We start from the raw sequence: 8125 nt of genomic DNA, 5'->3' as shown, positions 1-8125 counted from the left end.
ACCACATCACTTGCCACAGCTTTAGCCCCCTGACCTTGGCCTCACATATAGGCCTCTACTTCTAGTGCCCACCCCTCCCACCTGCCCCAACTACCACCTCTGACCTTATCCAAATCTGCCCTTCCATTTGTCCCTCAGATACTGCTTGACCATGTATATGTGCAAGACAGACCCCTCCTGGGAGAGGTAGGCTGTGGCGCTCTCCTCTCAAACCCAAAGACCAGGGAAGGAAAGAGCATGAACTGAGTCTTTGCTTTGTGCCAGGAGCTTTAGAAGCATGATCTTTCTTAATCTGGCCCTGCTACCTTAGAGGAAGGCCCCATTATTACCATAAGAGCTGGCACCATGTGGAGGTCAAGAGCAGGGATGCTGCTGCCTGCATTTCAAGTCCGGGTTTGTAACCTTGGGCAGGTGATTTGACCTACAGGCCACATCACCAGGAAAATGAGGATCAGGTTACTATGAGCATTAAATGAGTTAACTCATGTAAAAAGTGCTAAGAGCAGCCCTACGGAAGTGTGAGTCACTGTTATATAATATCAGCTACTGTGTGTTCAAGCTAAGAAAACAGAGGCCACACAAGCACGTGTAGAGCCTACGTTCTGGTGGGCTCCATACCAGGGCCCTCCCCGCATTACATGCTGCTTCGTTTTGACACTAGCGTGTCACCCCCTTCCAGGGAGAGTTCCCTCTGGCCGATACCCGGAGCCTTAAAAGTGAGTATGGAAGAGAAAGTGGAGAACAGGAGCCACAGAGTCTCGTCTGGGTTCCGCAAGTTGCATCCCGGGGAGCTGAGGATTACCAGTGACCAGCAGTGCTCCAGTCCCCATCTCTGGGCAGGAGGGTCCTGTTGGTTGTGGTTCTGGAGAGGACTGGCTCTGTCACCTGCTCCTTCCTCTCCTCAGAAGCAGGCTGAGACCCCAGGATTCCATCCCTCCTCCTCATCCCTGCCCTCACCCCCATCCTAGAAACAGCGTTGTTTCTCCTCAAAATATGGCAGATGTTCAATTTAAACCTAACCCCACCTGCTCCAAAGCACATATTCTCTCCCATGCTTATCTGGGTCAGTTGCCCATGCTGCCCAGACGTCTGTGGGAGACAGACAAATGAGGCCACAGGGACTGGCCCTCATGCCTTGGCCTCCAGGTGCAGGGGCAGGAGGAGACAGGAAACCAGTACAAAAGCCAGTGCCGGTGACAGGCACATGTATGTGTCACTAAGTCACCAAAGTATAAATCCAGTTGATGGGAAACAGGCACCCCCCTAACATGTTACAAGGGGCTCCCTTCAGCCCCAAGTATAAAAACATCCAGAGGTGTGTGGGGTCAGGCAAACTACAGTCTCAACAGTGTTGCTGAAGCTTATATCATGCCTTGCATTGGTACTCTCCCTGTGAGCTTTGTGATCTCGGCTAAATCTCTCTGAAGCTCTCCGGACCAGGATTTACAAGACAAAGAACTCCCACCTCACAGGCTTTTGCTAGGGCTAACTGCAGTGCCATAGGCAAAAATGCCAGGGGCTGGCATGCGAGAGAGGTTTGTAAAATGTGAAATTTCCTAGATCAGGTAAGAAACCAGGTATAATTTCACTTAGTTCCACCCCAGGGATGGAGGATCTGGAAAAAGGCTTTCTACACACGTACTGGAATGTACCTGTCTCTTGTGGGTAGAGAAGCAAGCCTTCAGGTCAGTTCTCGGCACTGTGGGTGTCAGAGGCTCATCTCAGAAAACCCAGTCCTGGAGCTAGCAGTTCCCATGATGGGTTGTCGACTGCCTTCCTGGGTCCCCCAGGCCTCTGTGATGAGCTATCCACCTGCCCCTCCACTGTCAGGCCCCCTCCAAGCTTTTCAGGGTCATGCTCCCTGGTTCCCTCAAAGCAGGATGATATTTGGCACCAGTGGACAAAATTCTTAGTTGGGCAGTGAATCCCTAGACGCTTACCATCCTGCCTGCTTAGGAGGAGAAGGACAGAGAGGGCATGGAGCAGGAGGGGAGGACACAGGGTGAAAGTTCCAGAAGTCCAGCAGCCTTTAACCCTGTCCCAATGACAGGAAGCTGAGTCTAAAAGGAAACTCCTCAGAGGCCTGGGAAAAAGCTGGTAAGGGAAGTAAAGAGTTATTGGAATGCTGAATGCTGTGAAGCAATCTGTCAGATGAGAAAGGAAAAGGAAAGTGGTTATCCAGGTCAAAGGGCATGAGTTTTCAGTCTACTATTCATCATGACTGGAGGGGGACTGTTGACCAGATTATTTCATTCCACAGGTACGGAGGGAAAGGCTTGTTACTTTTTTGTGTGCAGTGGGTTCCTCCCCACCTTGTGGACTGTTCCCATCCTGCAAGGCTGGGGGAACTCAATTCCAAGCACTCAGTGTGGTGAGAAGGTGAGGGCTTTGAAGCCAGAACACCTGGTTACAAGCTGTTGCTCCCCTCTGACCCACATGTGACCCTGAGACCTCAAATTCCTCACCTGAAAATAAAAGCAGTTGCTACCTCTAGGCTGCAGTGAGCGGTCTTGTGAGAACATGTGTGAGGAGGCTTCTCAAAAAGAAGGGAACATCACAGCTACTGGTCACTTGTTATTTCTTTTTCTTTTTTTCTTTTTTCTCTATTTATTTACTTGAGAGAGAGCGAGAGAGAGAGAGCATGAGAGGGTAGAGGGTCAGAGGGAGAAGCAGACTCCCCACCGAGCAGGGATCCTGACGCGGGACCCCAGGACCACGACCGAGTGGAAGGCAGTCACCTAACCAACTGAGCCACCCAGGTGCCCTCACTTGTTATTTCTAATCTGTAGGAACTCTAACTTCTCTCCAGGCCAACTAGCATTGTCTCATTATCAGCAAAGAGAAAGATAGCCATTTATCAAGGCCTTTTATCATCTTTGGGGATTTAAAGGTTTTAAAGCCTGAAGAAGAGCCAAGTGCTTTGCTCTCTCACATATTCCTCCCCATCCCCAGCATCTTGCGAGGAACATGGGCCTTTTTGGGGAAAGGCCACCATCAGGCCCCAGCCAGCCCCTGGGGAGCAAGATGGGGGACACGGAGCTCACACACACTCCCCCTTCCAGTCTAGGGCTGCAGTAGGCACTTTTTTCTTCGTAGGCCACTTGCTCCATTAAAATGGTATCTGAAATTAAATTTTATGACGAATTGATATAAAAATGGGTAAGATCCAGGCGGGGCCCATGACTGTATATTCATCAGGATTACTTTTTAGGATTTAATAGAAATTTACTTTAAAAGAAATGCAGGCTGAGGAGCACTTTGGGCACTAGGGGGCAGCACGAGCTCACGAGATGCTTATGGGGCCCGGGTGGAGCGGCGGCCTGGTAAGTAATGGGGAAAGACAGAGCAATGACTCCCACCGCTGACTCACAAAGGGCTTTTGCTTCTCACAGAGTGTTGTGTTCGCTCCTCACATCAGCCCCAGGAAGCAGGCGGGTGGGGCTGGAGTTACTGCCCAACTTGGGACAGAGAAGGAAGGCTCACCCCGGGAGGCCCCGTGGGGCCCTGGGTCACACGGTGGCAGAGGCGGGCCCAACTAGAATTTCCTGGCTCCTCCTGCCATGCTTCTCTCTCAGACGCTGAGCTGGGCTGGATACTGAGCAGATAAGGGTAGGACCAGAAGGCCAAGCTCAACCTCCAACCCCCAAGCCTCCCCGGCCACCACTCCTCACCCCAACTCTCTGGGAAGCAGCAGCCCTCCTCCTGAATCCAGGCAGAGGAGACCCAACATTCCAGACCCAGGTCCTACCCCCAAGCTCCGTGGGGGCCAAATGTGCCTTTGTTCATTCCCTAGGCCCAGCTGATCCACTGGCCAGCCAGGAGCAGGCCTCTTAGGTGGGAGAGACATTCACTCTGCTCTGTAAGCAACGCCAGAAGCATACAAAAGTCATTCACTGTGCAAAGGCTAAAGGAAGAAATAAGCACTAGAGAGGCACCAAGTGCCTGGCAAAGCCACACAGCAGAGAAGGAAAGACCAGAAACAAAAGCAAACAGAGCACAGGCAGGAGATGATGGGATATTGGAGGCTACTTTCCCACGTCCCAGGGGGAATACCCAGCCCATGGCCTGATGGAGAGTGCCAGCTATGCTCGAACAATAGGCCTTTCTCTCTCCTAGGCAGCTAAGCACACACCCAGGAGGAAGAGAGCCCAGCTCACGCAGGCCAACTCTGCACTGGGGTCTGGACTGAAGGGGAAGCTAGTTTACAGCACAGATAATTTGTGTTCAGTTTCCTTCTTTCAAAGTGAGGGCAGTGCCTGAGCCCTGTGATAAATAAAAGGTAGATTTCTTTGCTGGATGAGCAGAAAAGGGTTGTTCACTTTTTCAGGGGAAACACGAGAACCCAACTGAATGGATGTGGCAAAAGTCCACAGAGAGTTCCAGAGAGCATCTTTGTGATTCAAAGGAGCCAAGAAGGTTCTGGAAACAAGGAGTCCCTGGTGAAGTGTGGCCAGGGCTGAGGCAAGGGGACACAGCATTATGGGGACCCTGTGGGCTCCAGATGCTCCAAGGACAGAGGTGACATCCATCCACCAAAGAGCATCTGTCCTCAAGGTCACCAAATAGTCAGGAATCTCTCCCTATGCCTACAGAGTGACACCAATACTCGTCTGGCAGGCCCATCTCATGGAGGAATGACGACAGGCTTATTGCATGGATGAAGAGTCACAGTTCAGTTGCTGAGTCTCCACAGTCCAACCCCTGACCTCCCAGGGATTGGTGGTAGAGGTGACAGTCCAGCCCAGCTTGGGAGGAGAGGGACTGAAAAACCTGCTCAAGAAAGGACAGGAACCCTCATCAGAGTGCCAGGGCATTTATGAAGCTATGTATTCAGTACTCTCCTGGGAGGGAGCAGATATGGCAGTTTCGAGCCACGGGAAAAGACTTATCCATAGAAGGCTTGCCGCCAGGGGCAGGCTGAGCCAGACCCTCTATATTTAGGAACTCCATGATAGAGGGCAATTGCCTTTCAGAACTGAAAAGGACTTTTAGGATGGCTGCTCTGATCTCCTCACATTGGCACAGGAAGGGACTTAGGAGGAAACAGAGTCAAATGCCAAGGTGGCCCAAAAGGATGGTGTGACTTGCTGAAGGCCCCACAGGTGCTCAGGGAACAGAAAGCAGCACCCCCAGCTTCCTGATTTATGGCCCAGAGCTCTTGCTGCTAGATGACACTATCCTGAAAGCGGAAAGTAAAGGGGACCTAGAGGAGTCCAGGGGAGCTGGGTGTTTCTCTGAGACTCATTGGGCCGAGGATGCAAAATGAACCTTAACTTTGACGCCAGACTAGAGAAGGAAGTAGGCCACTAAAACACTGCAATTTACCAGAGTAGGTGGAAAATCAAAATACACAAACCCCCTCAAGATCACGTGACAAGGGAAGGTTGCTGGGAAGGACCTGTGTGACACAGTGTTTGAGGTTCCTTCCATCTCCCTGTTCTGAGGGCTGCTGCTCTAAGAGCCCGAGGCTCTGAGGAGATAGGAAGGAGTCTGTGTGCTGATTTGAGGGGGGAAGTACGGAGGGCTGTGACTCATGCCCCTGCAGCTTCCCTGGGCCACTCCAGCAGCTCTGAGTCAGCAGCCATGTCTGAGATTGGCACCATTGCTCAAGGCCTTCTATGTGACTCAGCAGAAGGGGACAGGACGATGAATTGCTCTGCTGGGAGAGGCTGGTCAGCCAGAACCTCCCACCTGTGGCATCCAGGTCCCTGTTTTGGGAGGAAAGCAGAAGGCTGCTTGCCGTCCTCTGAGGCTCCCACGGTGCAGGCTGTCAGAGCCTCTGTGGCCCAGGGCAGGGCTGGGTGTTAGCCATGTCATTAGAACAACTTCCATTTATTTTCTTGAGGTAAGCAGCCAGTTTTCATCAAATACTTATTATGCCAAAGAGAAAGGAGCATGGGGTTTAGATTTGGAAGACAATGTAGGAGCACGCCTATTTCTATAATTTCACAGATGAAGAAACTGAGGTATGAACAGATTATGTGCTTTTTTTTAATTTGTTTTGTTGTTGTTGTTGTTTTTAGATTATATACTTTCCCCCAAGATTACTTAGAGCCTCTTTCCTCAAGGCCACCTTTATGCTAACTGGTAGGTAAGGGTGCGAGGGCTCTCAGAGATATACTTGGGCCTATCCTGTGGCAGGCAGAATAATGCTCTCCACCCCAAGATGGCCTCCCACTAATTCTCAGAACCTGTGAATATGTTGCTTATATAGCAAAGAGGACTATGCAGAGGTGATTAAGGATCTTGAGGTAAAAAGATTATTCTGGATTTTCTAGGTGAGTCCATCGTTGTCACTAGGGTCTGTCTGAGTGAAAGAGAGGGGCCGGAGAGGCAGAGTCGGAGGGAGATTGGAATTCCCTCTGCCGCTGGCTTTGAACATGGCGAAGGGGTTTCAATCCGAGGAGTGTAGGCAGCCTCTAGGAGCTAGACAAGAGAACAGATTCCGCCTTAGAGCATCCAGAAGGAACACATCCCTGCTTCCACCTTGACTTTAGTCCAGTGAAACCCATTTCTGACCTCCAGAACTCAGAGAAGAAATTTGTGTCATTTTTAAGCCACAAAGTTTATGGTAAGGTGTTATCGCAGCAGTAAGGAACTAATACATGCCTCTCTACCTTTCTATCCCACTGCTATTTAGTCTGTGGCTTTAAGGAATAGGTTTGAATACTAATTTGCCACCCCTTGATGTCGACTCAGTGAGATACAAAAATAAATGATTTGGAAAATTACAGTAAAAATACCACTTCCCGTTCATCCAGTAATGAAAGGTGTAGAGGCTTGATCAAGTTGGACTCAGTCACACATAAAAAAATAAATAACTTAGTATTTCTCTCATCGCCACCCTTTTAGATCCCTCTGTTGAATTATTCTTCCACTTCCCTGGGTGAAATGCTGGGCATATCCTCAAGCTTTTCTGGTCACACTTGGGTATTAATAAGCATTTCATTTCTAGGTATGGAAAGTCCAGGCTAGTCTCACATCCAAGCTGTAGTCTCTGATCTAGGATACAGCTTCTTCCCGCCCTCACTGGGCCCTGAGGAAGATTCTGAAGCCTGCAGAAAGGCAGAGGTGTGCTGGGAAAAAGGCGGTTAGCTTCCTAGTTTCCCACTGGATTCTCCCATTACTCCGCTGCTCATGCTCATGTTTCTGGCTCCAGCCCCTTCCTAGTGGTGAGGTAAGGGGCAGGAGGACTCTCCTAGCTTGGAGTGTGGCAGGCATTCCTCAGGAAGCATTCTGGACATGTCCAACCACACAGTCCCCTGACAAAACATCCCAGTTACTGGCTGCCTCCCCACAGCTCTTACCTCAGTCCCTTCCCTCAGTCCCCACCCATGGCACCTCGAGAGAGAAGCCAGCTCTTTTAGGAGCCCCTCACTCCATCTTCTGGGGTGGGGTCTTTTTAGCAGTGACACCCTCCACAGTCTCCATTGGACCCAAATGAATGCACCTCTTTGCTTTGCCTAGCATGGGGTGCACACCATCCAGACGCAGCCTGCCCTTCCCACTCTCCTGCCCCAGGGAGCACCAGCCAGAGCCTGGAGCTTAGATTCTTCCAGGTAAGTTGCTGTCTTGGGAACTGTCCTAGACAGTTGGGCTGTGAGAAGTCACAGTAGCCATCAGTATGTCGAGGTAGGTCCTCACCTACCTTAATTATTCCTTGACAATTCTGTCACTAGCTTATCATGAAAGCTCTTTGTTTTTGCACAAAAGATTCATCTAAGGGAAACATCTTGGTGCTGTAGAGCCAAGATTCAAATAAACTCTAGGGTTAGCACTAGACAACCAGATTCCTTCAAACCAATTCCTAGTTACAGGACATTAGAGATCAAGCTTCTGGTGCCTTTAAAGGCATGGGCTATAGGCCCCCCAGACCTACACTTAATCCATGCAAGTGTGACAAGAGTCATAAATATTTGGCTAATCCACCCAACTTGAATAATTTTAATTTTGCAGCATAAAACCCATTTTAAGCATTCATTATGCTAATTAGGAAAGCCCCTGGCGTTGCTTAAAGATAAGGTGACTGTGTATCCTGGGGTAGCTGCTTCTGGAGTACGGGTAAGGCCAGAGCTCAGTAAACACACACGGCATCACCTGCCTGTGTTGGAGATTTCAGATTACG

Source organism: Lutra lutra, chromosome 1 (genome assembly GCF_902655055.1).
Source record: "Lutra lutra chromosome 1, mLutLut1.2, whole genome shotgun sequence".
NCBI lineage: Eukaryota > Metazoa > Chordata > Mammalia > Carnivora > Mustelidae > Lutra > Lutra lutra.
This window is presented reverse-complemented; position numbering follows the sequence as displayed.